The following is a 24,649-nucleotide window of genomic DNA, read 5'->3' as shown; positions in this document are numbered from 1 at the left end:
GAGGGTAATATGCGTTTTTCTTTCAAAACAATTCCAGATGATAGGAATGAGGACAAAGACCTGAAGAAGTGAAAATATATATATATATACGAATCTATGTGTGGGTATATGTATCTCCAGTTCCAGAGTATATTCTCATTTTCTTCCAAAATCCTGCAAAGTTATAGAAAGTAGAGCATAAGGGCCAACATAGCGGCTCCTGGCTTGAGGTATGTCTCCTTCACCACTCCTCTGAGTAAACCAAGGAGCCAGAACATGTCAGCAGCAAGAGAAAGCTTCCTGCAACATCATACGAGAAAAGGCCCATATCAGAGTCTAAAACTAGGCTGCCAAGAATTGCACTTAAGTTGTCGGAACCACAAAGGACAAGGTATCTGCCGCTCCTCTCCTACTGTATTCCATGGTCTTATAATGAGGGACAAAACTACAGCCAGCCTGTACTCAGAGCTGTGGTCCTGCCCTGGCAGCTTGAAATCCTAGTCAGACAGGCCACATGATGCTAATGGAGAAGTCTAAAACATTTAGCAGCGTCAGAAATGAAAAACAGCTCAAGAAAACCCAATGAGGATCCAAGCACTGAGAATGACGTATTTCCTAATGACCAAATCCAAGTTTGGTCCACTGAGACATAGGCCGTCTCTTAGAGTGAAATACCTTAGACAACATTAATTAATATTGTGAGTGATGGTTGTTAAAAAGCAAGGCAGAAGAAATATTCAAAGTTTAACCTCAAGGAACATGTGTAAACCATAGCTTTGAGAGGAGGTGGCAAACATATAGGTGACTTCCCTGTTCTGTTTATCTAGCAAACAGTCCTAATCAATAACATTAGTCTTTTCTATAGTACCTGGCTCTCAGTTCCACAGTCTTTCTCAAACAGCCAGGCCTTACTAATCAACCTGAATTGGCATGAGAAAGAAAACCTATTTACCCCTTTTCCTATAGGAGAAAAGAGCCCTGTGTGTGGAGAACTGGGAAGCCTTGTTAGTCCTTTGGGCTTCACCATTAACCAGTTAGACAAGTCACTTTGTAATTCAAGGCCTCTCCACCCTTAAGAATAAAATTTCGAGTAGGGGTGGACTATCTCTAAGTTTCCTTTGTGTGTTCAAGCCTCATATATTTATAATCTTAGGCGATGGGGAGTATCTATGACGACTGAAAAAAGCATGACTATCCCATAACTCAAAGAAATAAAGTTACTCATTGAAGTTATCAATTATCGTTATTTTTTTCCCTCCTGAAGAGCTGCAGATACTAATTATAAGATTCTTTGTCCAACAGTGGTTATTTAAGCCAGGAAATATCTTCTAATCCAACTCCTTCACAGATGAGGAATTCGATTTTCAGAAAGGTTAACTGATTTGCATAATGTCATGCCAGTAAATCTGAATACCCAGATTATGATTATCAACACCAAGGTTATTAGCACAATTATCAGTTTTTGTGGAGTTTACAGAGTGGTTTCCAAACTGCAAACCCAAATCTATTGACAAGCCAGTACCTCTCCTCCATCATGGTCTCCTTTGTGGTGATTTCTTTGTACCTGAATACATTTAAGGTGCCTACATTCTTTCGATTCCTTCTGATTCCTTTTGATTCCTTATTCATTGAGCACACTGTACTCATCCATTCATACCTGCAATTTGCCAGTTTCCCAATTTAGCATCTCTGAAATATTTACTAGTGGGGAGTATACTTCTTTACCGCATCATAACTATGCAAAGTAAGACCTTATCTAACACAAGCCCTGTGGAACCCAAAGGGCAACCATTTACTGCTACCTTTTTGTCTATTGTCTTTTACCTGCATGTAGTTGCTGTTTATGCTTCCTTGAGCGGAAATTAATTAACACCCTAAAAATCATCATGATACGGCATAAAATGATCTTAATACGTCACTGTGTCTGTTGTCTAAGCTTGAATCCAATTTTCAAGTGCTTTATGTTGATTTGATAAGCAAGAAGAGGCATTTCAGGTTGTACATGAAATAAATGAACATAAATTCACCAAGTGACCATATTCCTGTGGGAGCAAAAGGAGGCATGGTATTTAGCATAAATGAGTGTAAGTGGTGAGTTAGATAAGTAGTCAGGAGACCCGAATTCCATCCTCAACTTTCACACTAAAGGTACAAACTTGCACAACTTTCCTCACTTCCTTGAGCCCCAACTAAAAGTGAGGGAGTTCAACTCGCTTTTCTAAGATTAGATTCATATCTATCATTTTATGACTACCATGGGCAGCCCCTAATACCCCCTCCTCTGCATGTATGGCAGCTCTTCTGGGCAGTTATCTAATACTTCACGTGGCAGCGCACACCAGCCCCTGTGCTGTGCTTCGCCAGGATGGCCCACTGCCAGACCGGCAGGCACAGCCTCCGGCCCTATGACGAATCCCAAGCATCCCAGGGCAGCAGTCAGTAGCAGCCTGCTTCAACAAAACCTAAGAAAACAAAACTTCTCATCTTCACCTTCAGTCTTTACTACACGGGACAAATTTAAGACCTTAATGGCTACTTTTTCCTCCAGTGTAAAGTGCCAGGCCAGCTGGCTCTAAAATACTTCATAAAGCATGCAAAAAGCCCCAATTCCATAGGCATGTATCACTGCACTAAGAAGGGGCCTTGGAGAGTTTTAATATTAAAAACTGAGACCCACAGAATGCAGATGTTAGGACTAGAACCAAGCGTTCTTGATTCCAAACCGGTGTGCTCCCAAGGGGAATTTATCAAAGTACAGAGAGAATTCACAACTTCTTACTTCAGTGGATTTTAGTGGGTGTTTCTGTAACACATCATGCAATCTAGTGTTTTCTTAACATTCATGGTGAAAATTTTAGAAATCTCCACATCTTGATTGTTATAGTGAAGCAGTACAGTAATGAGACAAAGCATTTGTTCTCGAGCTAAAATCACGTCTCCTTCACTTATATTTGGCCAAGTTAACTTCTTTGCACTTCTTTTCGCCGTCTGAAAAATGGCATTAAAAATGCTTTCAAATTATTTTTGAAAGTTAAAGACAGATAGCTAATGTAGCATTAGTAGTGCTGTGCCTTCACACATTCCTTAATGGAGTCAAAAGACATATGTTGTCTGACGGTCACAACAAATCTTACAAATTAAAGTATCTCTTCAATGTGGCCTGATATCCCAGTTGGCCCTTGGGCTAACATCCTAAGATGCACTAGTGATCTTGAGAACATTTCCTGCAAAGGTCCTGGACTGATACTGTTCTTTGTTTCCAGGACTCTTAGAACCAAGCTGCATGGAAATATGACTGGGGATTTGAGAAGATATTTTGTTTTTTAAACACAAGTTTAAATAAACTTAAGTAATGGAAATAAAAGAAAGTTCTCTTTTTTTTTTTTTTTTTAATCTCAAGATGGTACAGGAGAGGCTTCAAATGTACCACTTCCTGGTAATGTAGAAATAATTTCTGAGAACATTAATCTCAACACAGCAATTTAAACCAACACACGTGTGCATTCATTATAAAAACAAATATCAGCTGCAAGACGTATTATTCAATGTAGGATCAGACAACTAGTCCTTAATACCTTACCTGTCTAGTAGAAATCACTACAATGCAACTTATTTTTACTGTGTATAATGTCATTCTAATTTATCTAGAAAGGATTAAATTGTGTTCAGCATTTTCTTTTTAAGAAGCATGAACTCGTTAAATTTAAAAGTTTTTTAGTTAAAATGTTTATAACATAGAATCCTAAAATAGTTTTCTCCTGATAGTCTGCCTTCCTCTATATGTACAAGCAGTCATACGTGATGATCTGACTGGACCTGTTTAGAAAGAAAAGGCAACTCTGCCCCAGAAGCTACTTTGCATGAACCTGAGATGTGGCGGAAGAAGGAAAATCACTGGACTGACTGAAGCAGACGGAGTGATGATTAGGGATCAATGAAAATAGAACAGTAAACTGAGGGCCATGAATCCTGGCACAGCAAACAGGAGTAAATGAAAGTTTTCAGGAAAATAGTTATGTGGGATGCATATGCAGTCAACTAACCTTTGACCACGGTGCCCAAAACACAAAATGGGGAAAGGATAGTCTATTCAATAACTGGTGTTAGGAAAATTGATACCCACATGCGAAAGAATACCATAGACAAAACTTAACTTGAAATGGATTAAGGACTCCAATGTAAGACCTGAAACCATAAAACTTCTAGAAGAAAACATAGGTGGTAAGCTATTTGACATAGGTCTTCGCCATATCTTTCTGGATTTGACACCAAAAGCACAGGCAATAAAAGCAAAAATAAACAAGTAGAACTACATCAAACTAAAAAGTTTCTGCACAGCAAAGGAAACAAGCAACAAAAGGAAAAGGCAACCTATAGAATGTGAGAAAACATTTGCAAACTACCTATCAGATGAGGGATTAATATCCAAAGCATGCAAAGAACTCATATGCCTCAATAGCAAAATTTTAAAAATAATCCAATTAAAAAGTGGGCAGAGGACCTGAATAGACAGTTCCCCAAAGAAGACATACAAATGACCAACGGTTATATGAAAAGGTGCTCAACATCACTAATCATCAGGGAAATGCAAATCAAAACCACAATGAGATATGACCTCACTACCTATTATAATGTTTATTATGAAAAAAGACAAGAGACAACAAATCTTGGTGAGGATATGAATAAAGGGAACCCTTGTACACTGTTGGTGAGAATGTGAATTGGTGCAGTCACTATGGAAAACAGTATGGCGGTTACTCAAAAAGTTAAACATAGAACTACCGAATGATCCGGCAATCCCACTTCTGGATACATATCCAAAGGAAATGAAATCAGTATCCCAAAGAGATATCTGCATTCCCATGTTCATTGCAGCATTATTGACAATAGCCAAGATAAGGAAACCTGTGTCCATCAATGAACAAAGAAAGAATATGTGGTATATATATTCAATGGAATATTATTTAGCTATAAAAAAGAAGGAAATCCTGTCATTTGTGACAACATGAATGAACTCGGAGGGCATTATATTAAATGGAAAAAGTCAGACTGAGAAAGACAAATGCTGCATGGTATCACTTACATGTGCAATCTTAAAAAAAAAAAAAAAACAAATTGAACTAATAGAAACAGAAGAGAAGGGTCCTTGCCAGGGTCTGGGAGATGAGGGAAACAGGAAAACATTGGTCAAACGTACAAACTTTCACTTTTAAGAAGAATATGAATAAGTTCTGAGGATCCAATGTACAACATGGTTACAGTAGTTAATAATACTGTCTTGTATACTTGAAATTTGCTGAAATAGACTTTAAGCATTCTCATCACCAAAAAAAACAAAAACAAAAACAAGGGTATGGGGGTAGAGGGGAACTATGTGAAGTGATGAAAATGTTAATTAACTTGATCAGGACCAGTATTTCCCAATGTCTAGGTGTATCAAATCAGTTTGTACACTTTAAATATATACAATTTTATTTGTCAATTATACCTCAAGAAAGCTGGGAAAACAAGAACTAAATAAATATTTAGTAAATGACAAAAAGTTATGAGGTAGGTGTTTAGGAAATATTAATTAGGAAACACTGTACAGACAGGACTAGAGCAGACAGGTACTGCAAACAAGGAAGTAATCTCTCTCTTCTTCTATGGCAATAAACTAAGAGTACCCATGCCTGACAGCAATTCATCAGCAATGTCCCAAAATTCAGATTCCCAAGAGAAAGAACAAACGAATAGGAGAGAAGAGATGCTACGTATATCCTCAGCCCATGGCTTTATCTGTTTTCAGGCTACAAACCAGTTTCTTACAGTCCCCTGGGAATAGGAACATGAACCTGCAGGAGGATAATGGCTGCTTTAACATCTCTCTCTAAGCTCATCAACGATGTGCTAATAGTTCATACATTTAAGCCAGACACTCGTAACTCATTTTCAGTGGTGCAATTGTCTAATAAATTGTTGGAAACTTTGAAAAATCTTCAGTGTTCCATAAAAATGAAGCCTTTTCACAATAATTGAAACCAGTAATGCAAAACAAATGTACTTCCTTGATAAATTTAGTTTTAAGTAAGCTTTAATTTATATGCTAAATTTTTTAATTTAGTTCAAGTTTTGGCAGAGACATGTTTATTTTAATTGTTGGCCTTCAAAACTCTAGCTTAGGAATAAGCATCTGCTTCTTTTCAATTTTCCGCATAAACTGGATAAATTTCTTCAAGTTGCAAATGAGGGGTGAACATACACTGTATTGCTTCTGGAAAGGTTATAAAATTGCAGCACTTTTTGTGAATCCTTTACGAGAGATCTTACAGCATTACCCTTAAATCTTAACTAGGGTTCTTATATGTACTTACATTTAAGCTGTTTTCAAAGAACGTAATACATTAGCATCTAGACCTTGTGCCCAAATAGCCCTCTTTGGAGCACTTGTCGAATACTCTAATACATTTTGAACTCCTCTCATTGCTTTATAGAGATTCACAAAACACATGGATCCTTTCTCTAAGATGAAAAACCTCCCAGAGGAAAAGCACAAACACAGCCTCAGCCCACCTATATTGGAGACCCTGTAACCAATCTGACAAACATACAGTGCGTATTTCTCCAGCTATAGCCTTTGGAAGAAATCAATAAAACTTTCAGAAAGTTAAAGTTAGAGCTCTTGAAACACTGTAGGAGGTAACATTCATCCTTTGCAAATACCTTAAGAAAACTGACTTCTGAGAGAATCCAATCCCTATTATAAAATAGTCTTCCTTCACCAGTAATGGCAACACTGGTAAAGGCACTGCTAAGCATGTTTGCACTCATCTGAACCAAGCAGGCATAGAACCTAGGTAACAACGCCCACTGGCTATTAATATGATTGAAACTATCTGTGAATTGGGACTCAGTTGATATTAAGATGTAAAACCCCTGAAAATCTACAAGAGCGTTTTCTTCTGGGGTGTTTTATCTCGTCGGTTTCTTTTTCAGTCTACCTTTTAAGGTATTACCCAATCGCCATGTTATGTATGGTGTCTAGCCATGGTACTGATGTTCATGATTCCATGAAATGGCATCTTTGCTTTACAAAGTATCAGGGTTATAACAGAGAGAGTGGTGAAGGACTAAGAAACATACTTTAATAGAGCCAGTTAACTTGCTGGACACTATCATCCAGTCAGGAGCCTCAAGTAACATCTCTGCCCAAAAGTTTCAATTCCTAAATAGCAAGGGAATAATACCAAGGCCCAATCACAGAGTAGCAAATACCAGAGGCCTGGGAAAATCCCAAGAGAATAGCTTCAATGGCAGTGATTCTCAAATGTTCAAGGTACACAACAATCACCTGGTGAATGTGTAAAAACAGTTTCTGAGGCCGATCCTCTGAGATTTTAATTCAGCAGGTCAGGCGAGGTCCATGAATTTATAGTTCTAACACGGCTGGCGGAACCAGAGCTGCTGCTCTGAGGAACACACTTTGAGAACCACTGCCCCACCACTATTAAATCAGAGTCGGCAGTCTTCTAAAAGGCAAGGTGACTTGCGTGTTCATTAAAGTTTGAGAATCACTGCTTTAGGAAATGAGGCAACAGGTTTGTTTGGTTTTTTCCTTCTTCCTGTGATATCAGGATAGGGAGATGGTGAAAAGAGATGTTTTCAAAAGAAAGTAAGTGCTTAAATCACACTCTTTGTCATGAAACAAACCTATCTGGCCACCTTGCTCACCTTCCCCAATGAAGCATCACTCACTCCTTCCTTTATCCACCTCTCCATCCTCACTGTACCTTACCTAGGGCTCACGAGGAGACAGAGGTCCCATATGAACTTCAGATCTACATGTTATAGATTTCCCGGGAAAATCTAGAATTCATATAATTGTTTTTCTAGTCCATAAAAATTGCACTGGCATTAAACAAAGAATCAAGTTTGAATTACATACGTTTAGAAAACTTTTCATGTAAATAACTTCACAAGAAATTCACAGAAAAATATTGTTTTAGACTGATTGGCAACAGGGCCACGACAAGAGCAAGAAATGTCAACAGAGGGGCCTCCTGTGGTCACCCATGTCTCAGAGATGGAGGAAGGAAAGATAGCCTCTTGACTGATTTGCACTGTATGTAATTTTACATTACATGTAATTACGTGGACTAAACCAAGTGTAACACAGAAGACTAAACATGTTATCATTCCATGTGATGAGCCTCTACAAAGAGGAAAAAACAGAAGATGTGAAAAAAAACACTTTTTTTTCTACTTTAATTTTGTACCTATATGAGATGATGAATGGTCACTAAACTTACTGTGATAATCATTTCATGATGTATGCAAGTCAAAGCACTACGCTATATACCTTCAACTTTTACAGTGCTGTATGTCAAGTATATCTCAGTAAAACCGGAAGGAAAAAAAAAAGTGGAAGATGTGAATATATCAAGCCTTGGCAATGGGAAAGGCCTAAGTCCACGTGACTAATCACACCTCCTTCTTGCTGATTCATGCTATTGTAGATTCAGCAGCTCCAGCAGCGAAACAGCTTATCTGTTAATAAGCTACAGAAAGAAGAGCCCCAAGTCCCATCACACACTGCAGAAATGTGAGTTGAACTGGTAAACATCTCCCAATCCACCACAACAACCCCTTGCCTCGCTTACCTGAAACTTTCACACATACCACATCTCCCCAATTATTTCCATAATCAGTGAGCCTATTGCTGATCTAAAACCTGACACATACATGAGTAGATTCCAGGTCTGTTAAGTACCAGGAGCAAAGGAGGACATAGAAAAACACCGCCTTTAGTCTCATTTTCTCTGAGAAATTCAGTGCACTGCAAGACAGCACTGGACTGAGAACACGGAACCAAGGTTCTAACACCAGTTTTTCTACCAGATACCTTGAAGCAAGTCACTTGGCCTCTTTCATCTCATTTCTTTCGAAATTAGACTACATTATCATTCAGATACTTCCATATCTAGGAGTCTGTGATTATGCTGAGTATCCATGCTATTAGAAAGCCAAAGAAACAGCTACTCAGAAGCACATGGAAAATAACCATCTTGGATGAGACTTAAGAGCTGCAGTGGCACTAGCTCCACACAAGGCATCCTAATCCCAGGTCAGAACTCGGTACTGCAGGCTGCCCAGAAACTGGGGCATATAATAAGGTTTATTCATATGAGCATCCTTCCTAACTTATTCAACCAGAAGCCTTTCATGAATACCACCCAGATGCTGAAATTAGGATCGCCATCCTTAGGTATCAGGGATTAAAGTATGATCCAAAGAGTTCAAGTTGCCTCCAAAATGTCTGCAACTGCATGGAAGTTGAAGGCCTCGCTCACCTCATTCCCACCACATCCTGCAAATCCTTTTCTTAGAAGGAAATCAGAAACTCCCTTTTTTGAAGACAGATGGGTAATTCATGTACAACCATCTATGAGACTGCCTGCATGGGGCCTCCTTGTTTGAAGACTACAGAGATTTTAAATTAAAAGAACCATCTATGTCAACTCTGCCTAGATGATGTGTTCAAAGGGAAGACTCAAAGCAGCAAACTAGAGGGAACTTTTCGTTTACTTATTTCTCAAAAGCCAAATAAACCCTCTAGGAATGGTTATCTGTCATTTCCTTTCTCAGCACCCACTGTTCCTTCTTCTGGCTGCAGTCACAATTTTTATTTGCAAACCATGACTACCGCCCTCAGTGGACCCATGTCTTCTGTCCCAGGGTTCCTTTTCCTCTAAGAATTTTATGATCTGCATGAATCACTTTGCATAGATAACTAAAATTGATCATTAAAATCTGAAATTAAAAAAAAAAAAAAAAAAAGAGCATGCAACACCCTGTTCTTATTTTGCTTCAAGGATACTCCTACTGAGCTCATGGAGCTGAAAGCTGCAAAAACTTGAAGGATCCTCCTCTCAGGTTGAAAGACTAGGACATGAAGTACCCAAGTATGCCACGCAGAGTTCAAGAAAAGGAATACAGCCAGATCTTCCATCTAGGTATCAGGAAGAAATCGGAGGTAGGGAAAAGAATTGGGGTAGCTCAGCAGTAGCCTTTTTCTTAACGTCAGAACCCTGATTTTTATTCTGAAACAAGACTATAAAACAACATTTCCCAGACATTCTCGCATGGAGGTGTAATCATGTGACTGTGTCTGGGCCAATGACCTGCAAGAACAAGTGTTATGCTGGCTTCCAAAAGGCTCTGGCAAAAGTCCAACTTAATGAAATGAAAATGTCTGATTAGACCTTGACTTGTCCTGACAACTCTGGTCACAGGGAAAGCAGTCTTATTGACTCATCATGTCATTTCGCTCAACTATTAATGCAAGGAGTATCATGAGGAAGAAAGAACTGCTTGCAAATGTACAAAATAAGCAACAAATACCCCTGTCAACAGTATTAAATTATTTATCAATCACACACTACAGGTTATATCACAGTAGTTACAATGATGGAGGCCACTGGGTCCTCACCAACAAAAAGACTGGTTCTTCCACTTTTAGGACAGTTATTTAGAGCAGGGCTCCCCAACCCCCCAGGAACCTGGCCGCACAGCAAGAGGTGAGTGGCGGGGAGCGAGCGAAGCTTCATCTGCCGCTTCCCATCACTCACATTACCACCTGAACCATACCCCAAACCCCCCGTCCGTGGAAAAACTGTCTTCCACGAAACTGGTCCCTGGTGCCAAAAAGGTTAGGGACCGCTGATCTAGAGGACTACAGGGCACTCAGCGTTTATCAGGAGTCTGTGCTTTCATACAATCTACTCTTCAGTAAGTCTACGAATCTTTTATCCTTGGCCCTAAACGCCAAAATCAGGGTTGTACTTTATTATAATCAAGGTGTTCAGGAATTTCTGGTGAAAATAAAAGTTTATACTCCTATTAAAAGTGAATAAATGTTTCTGAATCTACCTTTCATCTTTGGTTAATATGTTTCTTACTAAACAAGCCAAATTCATAAAGGAAAAGACAGGTTACCTCATAACACTTTCTTTTCAACTAAAGCAGTAAAGACCCACACTAACACTGCATTTTTTTACTTCCAAATTCTATACATCAGGCTTCTCACAGACACTTTCACTTCAGCCAGTGGAATACCTTGCAGGAGGCAGGCACTCAAGAAATATTTGTTAAGGTGACTTGAACATAGTAACACATTAGGTGAACATTATAGGAAGTTAGCCTAAGGGCTCTTCACTCAGAAGAAAACAGCTTTTTACCATGTTCTTTATTGCCAAGTGAAAGGATATACATATACAGCCTTGTTCGCTCAAAATGTACCCTCTCCACATCACTGACATCCTGTAAATGGCCATAAATCACAACTGGTCCTTGTCATGAGAAAAACTGTGTGTCAACTTGAGTGTGTCTGCCTTAAAAGACAGGTGCAAGGGTAAAATCAAACATATTTAAGTGCTTGGGAAAGAAACACTGCTCTACAGAAGCAAGGGACTATTAGGGGCAGGAATTATAAACATATACACCTTTTATAGCAATAGACTCCAGACAGGAAATCAGGATGAGACTGGTCTATCCTGGCATTCATTTCATAGAGTTTAGTTTTCACTGATGAATGTTTAAACCCAAAGCACTGCAGTGGTAGTGCCAATATATGTCATATTTTCAGTTGCATCTCCTTTCTGGACTAGGAGCGCCCCTAACTACTCATAAGCCTTAAAATCCTAATTATTGGGTAGACCAGCGGCAGACTGGAGTGACACGAAATTAAGGTTGACTTTTAAGAAAATAGGCACATGTCTTGTACTTCTCTATTAGATACACTTCGGCAGTTTGCAGAGCCCAGATGAATTACAGAAGAGACACAGGTACTGTTAATACATCACATGCCTTCTAAAAATTCTGGAAGACGTGGGGAGTCCCACATCATTTCTTTGGGACTAGAGACGTTGCCAAGGACTAAAATTGATGATGCATAGAAGGAGAACCCTCCAAAACTAACTCCTCTGCTTTGCTGACCCAAAGGAAGCCAAAGGAAAGAGACTCTCTCACTCCAAGTAACTCCCTAAACTAACAATGTTTAGAAAAAACAAGTATTTTCAAGGTGGTTCAGAGTTGGAGGATAGCAGGCAGAGAGTAGAAACTGACTTGGATTTGATTATGGGGTCACGAGAAAGGATCAGAAATGTTCATTTTTAGTTGTTATTACTGAAGTTTTTATAAAATCCCAAGACATTCACTAGAACTTTACTAATTAAGACACGTAACCCACACACAACTAGACTACAAATACTTCTAATACATGTTTTTGGTTTTTGTTTTTTGAGAAAGAAATCTCAACTACCAAAGGTTCACCAGCTGCAGGACTTCAAAGGCAGTAATAGGAGCAATGGTCTCCAATGACTCAATTTGGAAAGAAAAATCTCTCACACAACCCACCCATTAGGCAAGATGACATATACATCTACTTCAGGACACCTTACGTTTTGGATGAATAGCCTTGAATTTACTTCACAGCCAATAGCTTGCCAGAGAAAACTTCGAGTTGGATCCTATTACTTAATACACTAAATCCACAGCTCAAAGTCCATCTCACTGGATAATTGAATATAACTAGCGATGGGAATTAAAACTGAGGATGCCAGCAGCCCTGATTTCACTGTTATTATTTGTACTGTGTGAAATGATTTTCATATTGGCAAGTATGGGATCTCTGAAACTGTGCACTCTTCCTATCTACCATGGTACATACGATTATTTGCCCATGCACGCTCTGAGGGGCAATGTGGTACAATGAAAGGAGCCCTGAGCTTGAGTCAAAACCAGTTCTAGTGCCAGCTCTGCCACTATCTGGCTGAAGACCTTGGACCACACTTTAGGTCCAAGTTTACTCATTAATTTATTTAATAACCATGATTTGATCACAGACCTAAAAGAACACAACATTGCTCAGCTGTAAAAGGGGGGAAACTAGACCTAGTTTATAGACCTGGTGTTAGATTTAAATGAGATAATGGGTGTACTTTGCATCCAAGACACATTGGTGCTAGTCTTCTTCTACCGCAACTATCAGGCACTGTGTTCAGTCTAAAACACCACTGCAGGGAGCACACTGGAAGCCCTCATCACGTTTGTCATCACTGGGTAAAGCCTCTTGCCTCTTAGTCGGTAAAATCCATGAAGGCCAGGATTTTCTTCTTTCTAATACACAGACACATCCTCTGAACCTGCATGTGCCTCAGCGCCTAGTAAGCACTTAATAAATAATTGTTGAATGAATAAATTCTCTTTTATTCCTTAAAATAACTCTGGATCAACTAATATTTTTACCATTTTACAGTGAGGAGGCGAATAATGAGATAAACTGTCTATAAAATCAGGTGATAAGTCCCTTCCAATTCAACAATGCTATCTATAGTTTTTATATTTTCCAATAGTTCATCATTATATCATTCTTCCTAAATAATTGCTACTTACTCACATTTATTGGTTATTGCTTAAATAATAGCAAGAGTCTCAAACTATAAAATCTACTCCTATCTTTAAGGAAAATAAAATATTTGAACTGTAAAAAAAATCATTTGTTTCTAAGAAAACTTTATTCTCACATCTACACACAAACTATCTAATGAGGTTATTCTTAAGAAACTCTTCCAAGTAATTTTCCCAACCTGAACTTCCATATACTTTTCCCCAAATAAGAAGCGAAATAAACAATCAGTCAAGAGTGATATTAAAAACATGGGGGCAATCCTGTCCCTAAAACATTTCTTCACCAAAACTTGGATTCTTTCACTTTAAGAGCAGCAAGATCATCTTTTTTACTATCTTTCAGAAGATAACTGTAGCTTCCCTAGTCTGGGGCCCTAAATGAGAAAGACCTGGGTTAGATGCAGCCAATGTCACAGGGTCTCGTGGCTCTGAATCAGTATTTTCACACACTCCCAATCATAAATGCCCCAGAGACCTCCTATCCCCAAAACGGACACTGCTGTATCTCAAGTTCAGGTTTACAGAATGATGGCCTCCTCCAAGGCCTTCCTTAGAAAACGTATTCCCAAATTTGCCATCTCACCTCACGCTTCCTTCTCCAAAAGCAGCCTACTCTTTACCACTTATAAGTCTTCTCCTCTAGAGGGCTGAATGTATATTGGGGCACTCAGCAGATATTACACTCTACTCCATCAAAAGGATCTCATAAATTTGTTTTCATTTAGTAATTAACATTCCTCTAGACTCGCAGAAGTGCTGAGGGCAAAGTCATAACGCTTTTAATGGCAAAATCAAAATGGAAGCCCAGGTCAGACTTCACATCTAATGCTGTTGCTGGCAGACCCAGGGATTTTGAGACCGAGCAAGATGATTTTATCATTAAGGCATCACCACTGCTGTGCAGGGAATTTCTCTTTCATTACACCTCAGCTCCCTCCCACCTCAAAACGCTGCGTAGAGTTCTAACGTACTCTGAAACCACAGCAACTTATGACAGAGCAGCCATCATGATGACCTGTAAGTCATCAAGATACATATCAACCACTGGCTATGTTATTAATACCTGAAGTATCAAATTTGCTAAGGAAGCAAAAAGGAGCTTCATTCTTCCTCAAGGGGAATCAGAAACCAGTACGTTCAAGAGAGGATTTCCATAGGAAAACCGCCCCTGCCTCAGACAGCACCTACCATCAACATGTTTATGGGCAAACACAGTATCAGAAAAACATGCTGTGAGTCTTAGAAACAGCATATGCCTCATTTCATACGGGCTGCTATGGTGCTAGGCATTGTTTTTTGTTTTTTGGGTTTTTTTACTGCATTTCAGAGAAATAACCGTAAAATGAAGGTCTATAACCAGCATATAACACAATAAACAACAGCATCAACTTCTGCACCCTTTTTGTGAATGGTTTCCCTATGCTTTAATTGAAAATGTAAGTTTTAATATGCTTTGTGTTTTCTCTCAAAATAGTTTGGGACCAATTCTATTCTAAGACTTCTGTATTTACCATCTCCATCCAAGGTCCAAAGATTACAGAATTTACAAATGAAGGACACCCCCTACACACACACACACACACACACACACACACACACACGTCAGTAATAGAGGAGCTATGACAACAAAATTCCTGAATGACAGAAAGAAACACAGAGGACAGTGGCTTGAAACAGCAATGGTGGTCACCACAAGCTTTGTCCTAGAGTTCAGCTCAGGTCTTTCTGAAAGCCTGGACCAAAAACTCACAAAAACAAGAAGCAGTAACACAGTTCACATAACTTTCCTGAGCTTAAATATATAATAGATCTGGGTAACTGTCCAACCTAGGTTGTATCTTCAGGGAATCTCAACCTCTCATAAAAAACCAAGGTTTCTGGCTCAAGAAAAGGCTTAAAAGTTAGAGATGAGCATTGTTAAATCACTGGTTCCTATTCACATTTCAACCCTTGAAATAACGTTTCACTACTTGTCTCAGTCACCAGCGACTCTATAGTCTGTCTTGAGAAAGCTCACACGCCTCCCTGGCCTCAGCCATCTCCTTCTCACCGACAGGTCAGGTCCAATACAACCAAAGCTTAATTCACTTCAAAAGATATGTGAACTATTATTCAAGGACAGTAGCTGTCTGTTTACAGAAGCTTCATCCACATCAAGGCAGCTGAGTCTGTGAGCTTGATTTTTGTATTCTTCTTTCATTCTGTCAAAATTCAAGCTTACAGATATTTCTACTTTCAGTCTATTCTTTAATAAATGTCCCGCTCAGTGTAAGACAGGACTCAGAGTTTCAATGACATAACTGTATATTTTCCCAAGAAAATTGTTTATGTACCTTTCCATAAATGTTTTAACTTTTTCACCTAGAATATAAAATCCTTGAACAAAATGTCTGTCTTCTATAGTTTAGCAAGATACATGCTCAACACAATTTCCAAATCACCTTTAGTACCAATTTTAACCATGAAGAACACTGAAAATTCTACTGTAAATTATCAAATATATGGAAGCAAATATATAAATGAAATTCTTCTGTCATTTAGTACAAAGAAGAGAGATACAAATATAGGATAATTTCTCAAATGAGTTTCAACTACTTAATGTGCTACTTTAAAGCATATTCACAAACAATAGAAATAATCAATCTGAAGAACTGGATTCATCTCTATACACAAGGGACATTTTTATACAGTTTCTCGAAGAATTAGCCACACAAGCACAATAGGTACCATAAAGATTAAAAGAAAGTAACTGCATTAAAAATACTTCAGTTTATTAAAAGGAACGGTTCCTATTTTATAGGTATACACATCTATTTTTATAGAAAAGAACACATCTATTTTTATTCTAATTTCCATGACTCACTCCCCACCCATTCACCCGAGGAGATAGATAACAGTTGATCCTATTTTTCACCTTTTAATTTATTCTACCTGGAGAAATAAAATTCATCATTGTCCTATGTTATTTTCCCTCCCCTTTGGACATTTACCCACGAAATAAACATCTACTACCCACTGCTGTTAAGCAGTGTGCTGGGTCCTGGGGCTCCATCCCAGTCTCCTCCGCTGGTTTCCCCTATTTGCCCCAATTTCTAAGCGCTGAAGTGTCCCAGGACTCAGCCCTGTCTCATCCTCAAGTCAGTCTACACATGCTCACTTGGTGGTCTCAGCTAGTCTCCTGGTCTAATTAGCATCTATCCTATGCTGACCACCCCCATATTTATATATACTGCAGACCTCTTTCCTGGGCTCCAGTTTCACATATGGACTCACCAACTCATCCTCTGCCAATAGATGTTTTACAGATCTCGAACGTTTAACAAGCCCAACTAACTGCAGATCTTCTCCACCAAACCTCCTTTTAAAGGATGAAGTTGATGACAACTTCGTCCTTCTAGTTAGTTAGGCTGAAATCCTTGAAATCATCCTGACACCTCTTTCTGTCATACCCCACATCCAAGCTATCAACAAACCTCTCTTGGAAGGCTGGCCAAGGAGACACTTTGACGTAAGCTTCTGCCCAATCCTGACGCCTCTGCCTCCCTCCCACTATGTTGTTCCCAAGGGCACATGCTTACAAGTATTCTACACACTAAACCCTGTCTGAGTCTACTTCCCAAATGATCCAAATGCTTCAAGTCTTCACTACAAACATCCATTACAATATTGTGCATAGAACAGCTTATCCCTACTAGAAATAAAACAAAGGATGATTTTAGCTGATCTACGTGTAGAATCATATAGTTATAGATTCAGAGATTAAGGATATTTCTTGTCTTCTTTACAAGGACACTGATTGCCTCATGCTGCCTTACTACTCTTTTTGTTTATCCTTCATGCAGCAATGAAAGGCTTTAAATAAATCTTATCCATTCAAGTCCAACTGGTATTTTTTCTTTCTCTTCCCTGAGGAGCATCTTTTTTCTATACTACCACTTCTCTATTACTTCAGTTATTCACTGCATTTAGTTGTTTATCTTATTTTTTTCAGAAATATTCCTTCATAACAAGGAGGTGCTAAAAACCTCATTTCACAAGTAGGTATGAAAAAGAAATATCTTGAACACCTTTCCTAAAAAGAAATCTAAAGGTAGGTAATTTAGTACATAAGACTTTAGGAAAGCATTAGAAGAAAGTAAAACAAAGTCAAATATTAACAATTTACTGAACATAAATTCTCATTACACAAAATAGTATCTCTCCTTATAACTTCAAAATATTAATAGGGCCACACAGCAAAATATCAAGTGTCAGATGCAGCTAGACTACAAAATGTTATGTTTTTATTTTTAGAAGTATGTTTTTTATTACTGCTGAAACGAGAATTTTAGAAAAAAAACTACCATCAGTTTCTTAACATGTAATTTATTTGTAAAAGTCAACCAAAACAATCTGAATTCAATCATCAGCTCAGGAAGCAGATTCCATGACATTTTTTTCCCCTAAATGGCTAAACGACACAGGCAGCGATAAAATATGCAGAGAAAGAACCATGTCACAGAAGATGTGACAATTTTGATAAATGATGATAAACTGTGATGTAGAACAGCCGTTTGTAAGCTGCTGTTTTCAAAAACATGTATTTTAATGATGATTTTTGCCAAATATCATTTTAGAGAGATATTCTGTAATAAAACCATTGACAAACAAAATTGGTACCTTATTATAAATTAGAACAGAAATGTATTTCAGTTTTCAGCAAACTTGTAATTTTGCTTTGAATGAGAATGCATTTTAGATCCAGTCAGTTCCTTACAATGTTAAACACAGTCATCATCTGACCCAGAAATCCCACTCCGAGGTATAAAACAGAAATTAAAACATACTTTCACACAGACCCTTGTACATGAATGTTCATACATGCAACATTATTCATAAAAGACAAGAAGTGCAAACAACCCAAATGTCCATCAAGTGACATATAATATCAATAGAACAGAATATTATTCAGCAATAAGAAGGAATAAAGTACTGATACATGCTACAATACGGATGAACCTTGAAAATATTATATTAAGGAAGCCAGTCACAAGAGGCTACATATCATTATGTTTATATGAAATATAAATTCTATTTATATGAAATGCCCAGGATAGGCAAATCCATAGAAATAAGATGTAGATAAGTGGTTGCCTAGGGTTGAGTGTAGAGGGAATGGAGAATAATTGCTAATGGATATAGGGTTGCTTTCTGGGGTAATGAAATGTTCTAGAATTGTGCACGGTGATGGCTGCACAACTCTCTGGCTATACACAACCTCTGAATTGTACACTTTAAGTGGGTGAACTGTATGTGAACTACATCGCAAAAAAGCTATTTAAAATGCCAGTTAAAAAGGCCAGTCAGGGGCTTTCCTGGTGGCGCAGTGGTATAGAATCCACTTGCCAATGCAGGGGACACGGGTTCGAGCCCTGGTCCAGGAAGATCTCACATGCTGCGGAGCAACTAAGCCCACGAGCCACAACTACTGAGCCCAAGTGCCACAACTACTGAAGCCCGCGCGCCTAGAGCCCACGCACCGCAATGAAGAGTAGTCCCCGCTCGCCGCAACTAGAGAAAGCCCACACACGGCAACAAAGACCCAACGCAGCCAAAAATAAATAAATAAATTTACTTTTTAACAAAAGGGCCGGTCATGTTGTAGCTGTTTATAACTTGTATAGACTTTTCAAAGTCTAAATCCCTAATTATCAAAATATGTTTCTTACTGTCCACAAACCTCATTTCATTTCCTTACATAAAACCATCTGCCTATTCCACTATAAATACTACACGTAGTGAAAGAAAGTGCTTCTAAAATTAAATTATGTTTTCAAAACAGATTTCTCCTTAATATATTTAATTTTAATGATTCGCATGTGAATTATCCACACTTTCCATTAACTATGGTTAAATTTTCAATCTCAGATAAGTATCCCCCAATACAAAAGCACATTAACAGGCCATTCCTCTCCCAACACAAGCTGTGTGGACTAAATTTTTAACGTATTAGCTTGAATTTTAAAAAGCAAAATTAAGGAGGCAGATCTGTAAGAAAAGCAAGCATATGAAGTCTCAGAATTTTAGAATGGAAAATATTTTCAAGACTGATCCTCTTCAGGACTACTGAAACTTTAATATCTAAGAACTAACCCCAGGAATTTTGTGATATTCTCATATCACCTTACTTTTTAAATTTTTATTGGAGTATAGTTGATGTACAATGCTGTGTTACTTTCTGCTATACATACCTTACTATTTTGCCTTATTATTTATATTTACATTAAGTTGATTCCTTTCCTTTTTTTTTTTAACTTAGCAATGTATGACACAACATCAGTGAACTTATGGGTTTGGTAAGCTATCTGTACTAGTCTAACAAACATTACAATAAATAAAATTTTAAATGGTGATGTGTCTATCACTTAAAAACATCTTGCACATGATCAGTACTACATATACCACACTTTGGGAAATACTGATCTAGTTTTATCTTCTAATTTTATGGGTGAGAAAGTTGAACTTCCTGGTGACTCTCAAAAGTCTGTGCACATCAGAACCTCCTGGAGGGTTTGTGTTAAAATAGAGAGTGCTGGGCCCTTCCCCAAGAGCGTAGGTCTGGGGTAAGGTCTGAGAATTTACGTTTCTAACAAATATCTAAGTGGTACTAATGCTGCTGGCCCAGGGACCGCCCTTCAAAAACCACTGACCAAAACCTACTAACCCCAAATTAGTCAGACCAGAATTTAAACTAGAACCCAATCTTCTCTTAGATGCTCTTATAATTATATGCTCTATCAAACATGTTTAATGTTGCTGAATTTTATTCACCTTTCACTTAATTTTACTCTTTTCAATAAAGGTGATTATTAAATGCTAAAGATCAGGTTTATACATTTTTAAGACTTCAGAGTTGTTATAAAATAGTGATTAATAAAAATTTAAGGAAAAGAACATTACAATCACCTTTGAGGACCCTGAATCCCTTTTCTTGGTCACATACCCTCCGTTAGTCCTTTGAGATAAACATTATCTTCAAGTTTGTGTCTTATCATTCACTTGCTTTTCTTGTTAATTTTCTCATAGCTGTATCTCTAAATAACATATTGTTTAGGTTGTATGTTCTGAGCTTTATACTATATCTTTTTATGCTATTTGCTTTTTTATTCAATATGATGTTTTTGAGATGTAGCCCTCGGTTTTTATCAGTAATTCACTGCTTTCATGGCGGGGCAGTATTTCATCTACAAGAAAACAGCACTAAAATTGTTGACTTTTTTTTTCATTTTGAAAAAATCGGAGGTAAAAAAGAAGTTGCAAAAATAGTACAGAGAAGTCCTATGTATGCTTCATCCAGTTTCCTCCAATGGTTACATCTTACCTAACTATATTACAGTATCAAAACCAGCAAACTGGTTTTGGGACAATGCTTGTGTATAGTTTCATGCCATTTTATTATATATGCAACTCTCAATTTTTAAGTTCTTTTTTTTTTTTTTTTTTTCTCGCGGGCCGCCCAGGCCGCGAGACCAAGAGCCGCGGGGGCCGGGCCGGCGCGCCGCCCCCGCCCCGCCTCAGGCCGCCCGCGCTTGGGCCGCCGCCCGGCGACGCGAGGCCAGTCCCACCCCGCCCCCACCCCCGCCGCCGGCCCGGGGGTCGCTCACCTTCCGCGTTGCCCCAGACCACCATGCCCGGGCACAGCCGCCTCCTCCGGCCTCGCTGGCCCCGCCGCCGCCACACGGTGCCCTCGCCTGCGGCGGGGAGAAGGGCCGGGGAAGGAGTCGCACCGCCGCGCCGCGGTCCACGCTCGCCCCACACTCGCAGCGGCCACACTGAGCGCGCCCAATGGCTGCTCTGTCCCTCCCCCTCCGACGGGCGCGCGCGCCGCGGCTCCGCCCCGCCCCTCCCCCTGCGGCGGCCGGCACGCTCCCAGGCTCCTCCCCGCCCTTCCCCACCCGCGGCGGTTCCGGCCCCGGCTCGCACTCCGCCCCGCGCTGCGCAAGTGCCCGCCTCGCGCCTAGCCTCGGGCGACCCTGAACCACCTGCGCGGCGCCCCTCCCAGGCCCGCCCTCGGAGGTCAGCTCCTCCACTGCACGTGACCGTCTCGCTCGCGGGGGCGGAGAGGAGCGCGGCGCCGGCCCGCCTTCCGCATCCCGAGACCTGCGCGCCTCTCGCTGGGGTTGATGCGCTGTTCTCCTCTCTGCGAGTCCCCGCCCCGCGCTGCACTCCCCAGTCCGGGAGGACACTAGTTCAGGGACTGACCATGCTTAATCAAGATCATTCTATTGATATTAATGAATATCTGAGTTACTTCCTTTATTCCCCCCCCCCCCGTCAATTAAAGACAATGCTCCTACCTATTAGAAAAATGAAAATCCAAACACTGACAGCCCCAAATACTTGCAAGAATGTGAAGTAATAGGAACGCTCATTCATTGCTGGTGGGAATGCAAAATAGTACAGCCATTCTGGAAGAGAGTTTGGCAGTGTCTTACAAAACTAAACATACTCTTACTATACGATCCAGCAATCGGACTCCTTGGTATTTACACAAAGGAGTTGAAAAATTGTGTCCACATCAAAAACCTGGACACAAAAAAAAAAAAAAAAAAAAAAACCTGGACACAGATGTTTCATAGCAGCTTTATTCATAATTGCCAAAACTTGGAAGCCACCAAGATGCCCTTCGGTAGATGAATGGGTAAACAAACTGGTGCATCCAGATAATGGAATATTATTCAGCACTAAAAAGAAATAAGCCATCAACCCATGAAAAGATATGCAAGAACTTTAAATGCTTATTACTAAGTGAAAGAAGCCAATCTGAAAGGCTACATACTCTTTGATTCCAACTAAGTGATACCATAATGGTGGATAATGTCATTAGTCAAAACCCATAGAACATACAACACCAAGCGTGAATCCTAATGTAAACTATGGACTTTGGGTGCTAATGAAGTGTAAATGTAGATTCATCAATTGTAACAAATATCCTTCTCTGCTGAGTAGTTGATAATGGTGGAGGCTATACATATGTGGGAACAGGGGGTACGTGGGAAATCCCCGTACCTTTCACTCAATGTTGTTGTGAACATAAAACTGCTCTAAAAAAATAAAGTCTACAAACTTTAAGCTATAAGATGAATAAGTTCTGAGGTTCTAATGTATAGCATGGTGACTAGTTGATAACACTGCAATGTATAACTATAATTTGCTAAGAGAACTTAAAGGTTGACCCCAAAACATATACATATATATTTATATATTCCCCTTTACCATAAATGTACGGCTGTGCGCCTGGCTTCTCTAATCTCTTCCAATCATCTATTTTTATTTCTGCTCAGTACCATACTGTCTTAATTGGTAGAGTTTTATAATAGCGAGTCTTAATATCTAGTAGGTCAAAAATCCCCAATTCACTCTTCCATTTGCTGCTAAGAATCAGCTCGCATGTTCTATGTGGGGGAGGGAGGTGAAGGAAATTCATTTTAGCTTCATAAAACCTCTAAAACAATTTGGGGAGAATCACATCTTCTGTGGATTGAAATTTTCTATTGAAATAAGATTTATTTCTCCATTCCTTTAGTTTTTCTTAAGTGTCTTTGTTCTATAATTTTCTCCATATAGTTGTTGCCTATTCTTGCTAGAGTTATTCCTAGGTACTTTATAATTGTGATAATATTATAAATGGTATCTCATTGCCTTTTCTAAATAGTTGTAGCAGAGTACAGAAATGCAATTGATTCTGTATATTGATTTTGTTTGCAGTATACTTGCTAACCACTTTTATTCATTCGAATACTTCATCTGTAGATTCTTTTGGTTTTTCTACAGGGACAAGATATCCTCAATGACTAGTGATAGCAGTTTTTTCTTCTCCAATGCTAAGAATTCTTCTTTTTCTTCCTGTGTAAGACTTCCTATATAATGCTGCAAAGAAGGATTATCTTATCTTGTTGGTGAAAGGCGTCTTATCTTGTTTCCAATATTTAAAAAGAATGTTTTCAGTGTTTCACCATTAAATATCACATCTGCTGAATACTTATACCTTCTAATGATAGTCTGTTCATTTTGTATCATGAATAGATACTGAATGTTATGGAATGCATTTTCTACATCTCCTGAGATTAAATTTTTTTTTAAATCAAGAATTCAGTGGGGGACAGATGGATTGAGAGTTTGGGGTTAGCAGACGCAAACTATTATATATAGGATGGATAAACAACAAGGTCCTACTATACAGCACAGGGAACTAAATTCAATATCCTGTGATAAACCATAATGGAAAAGTATAAGAAAGAATGCATATATATGTAACTGAGTCTCTTTGCTGTACAGCAGAAATTAACATTGTAAATCAACTGTACTTCAATAAAAAACTTACTCTGCACCCGTAATGTGTCACACTGTTCTAGACAGTAGAGGCAAAGCAGTGACCAAACAGATGAAAACACTTGCCCTCAGGGAGTTCACCTTGTATTAAAGGAGAACAAACACAATGAATAAATAAAATGCATAGTTTGTTACATATTGATCAACACAAAAGGCAAAAATGAAGTAGAGAGGGGAACAGGTAGTGTGGGGAAGGAGGTCTGCAACTTCAAATGCAGTGGTAGGAATGGGTGTCATTGACAAAATGACACCTGGCAAGAGCCTGCAAGCAGAAACAAGAGCATAGCTTGTATGCAGTAAGCACTGCAAGGCAATATGAAGTTCTGTTACAAATTCTGTGAAGGAAAAGTGAATTTCTGAGTAGGTTCACTGGAAAATATAAATGTTAACATATCATTTTAGTTGCTAATTCCCTATCACAAGCAATGAAGCTTAAAAATCTTACATCAACTATTAAGTAAATTAAAAAAACCGCTGAAACCATTATAACCACCAGTAGTACCAAAGTAGCATTCTTATTAAAAGTATGAAAATAACCATTTCAATATAGAATACAGAAAGATAACAAAAATTATTCTGTTGTTCAAAGTAAATTATTATAAAATTTCAACTTGGGTCACAGAAGCCTATCAAAAAAATAAGTATGGGAAAAGCATAAATGGAAAAAAGAAATATTCACAAGTACAAGACCTAAAACTCATTGTAAGTACTCCCCATAAGTTATCTGACCCAATCCAGGGCTAACACTCTAAAGAAACATGAAAACAAAAAGACAATCACTCAGAGACCAGATGACAGAAAGAGGAAAGGAATCGTTTCAAAGATGTGTTACAGAAAGTTCAAGTACAAAATT

The 24,649-nt window shown here is 38.8% G+C and overlaps 1 pseudogene; it reads right to left on the bottom strand.

The window, feature by feature from the left end:
- LOC132362771 (ELKS/Rab6-interacting/CAST family member 1-like) overlaps nt 1–21,263 on the bottom strand; it is a 163,659-nt pseudogene extending 142,396 nt beyond the window's left edge.
- Nucleotides 21,264–24,649: the final 3,386 nt, after the last annotated feature.

Source organism: Balaenoptera ricei, chromosome 3, assembly GCF_028023285.1.
Source record: "Balaenoptera ricei isolate mBalRic1 chromosome 3, mBalRic1.hap2, whole genome shotgun sequence".
Lineage (NCBI taxonomy): Eukaryota > Metazoa > Chordata > Mammalia > Artiodactyla > Balaenopteridae > Balaenoptera > Balaenoptera ricei.
Note: the sequence above shows the minus strand (reverse complement) of the source record. Positions and strands in the feature narration are given on the sequence as shown.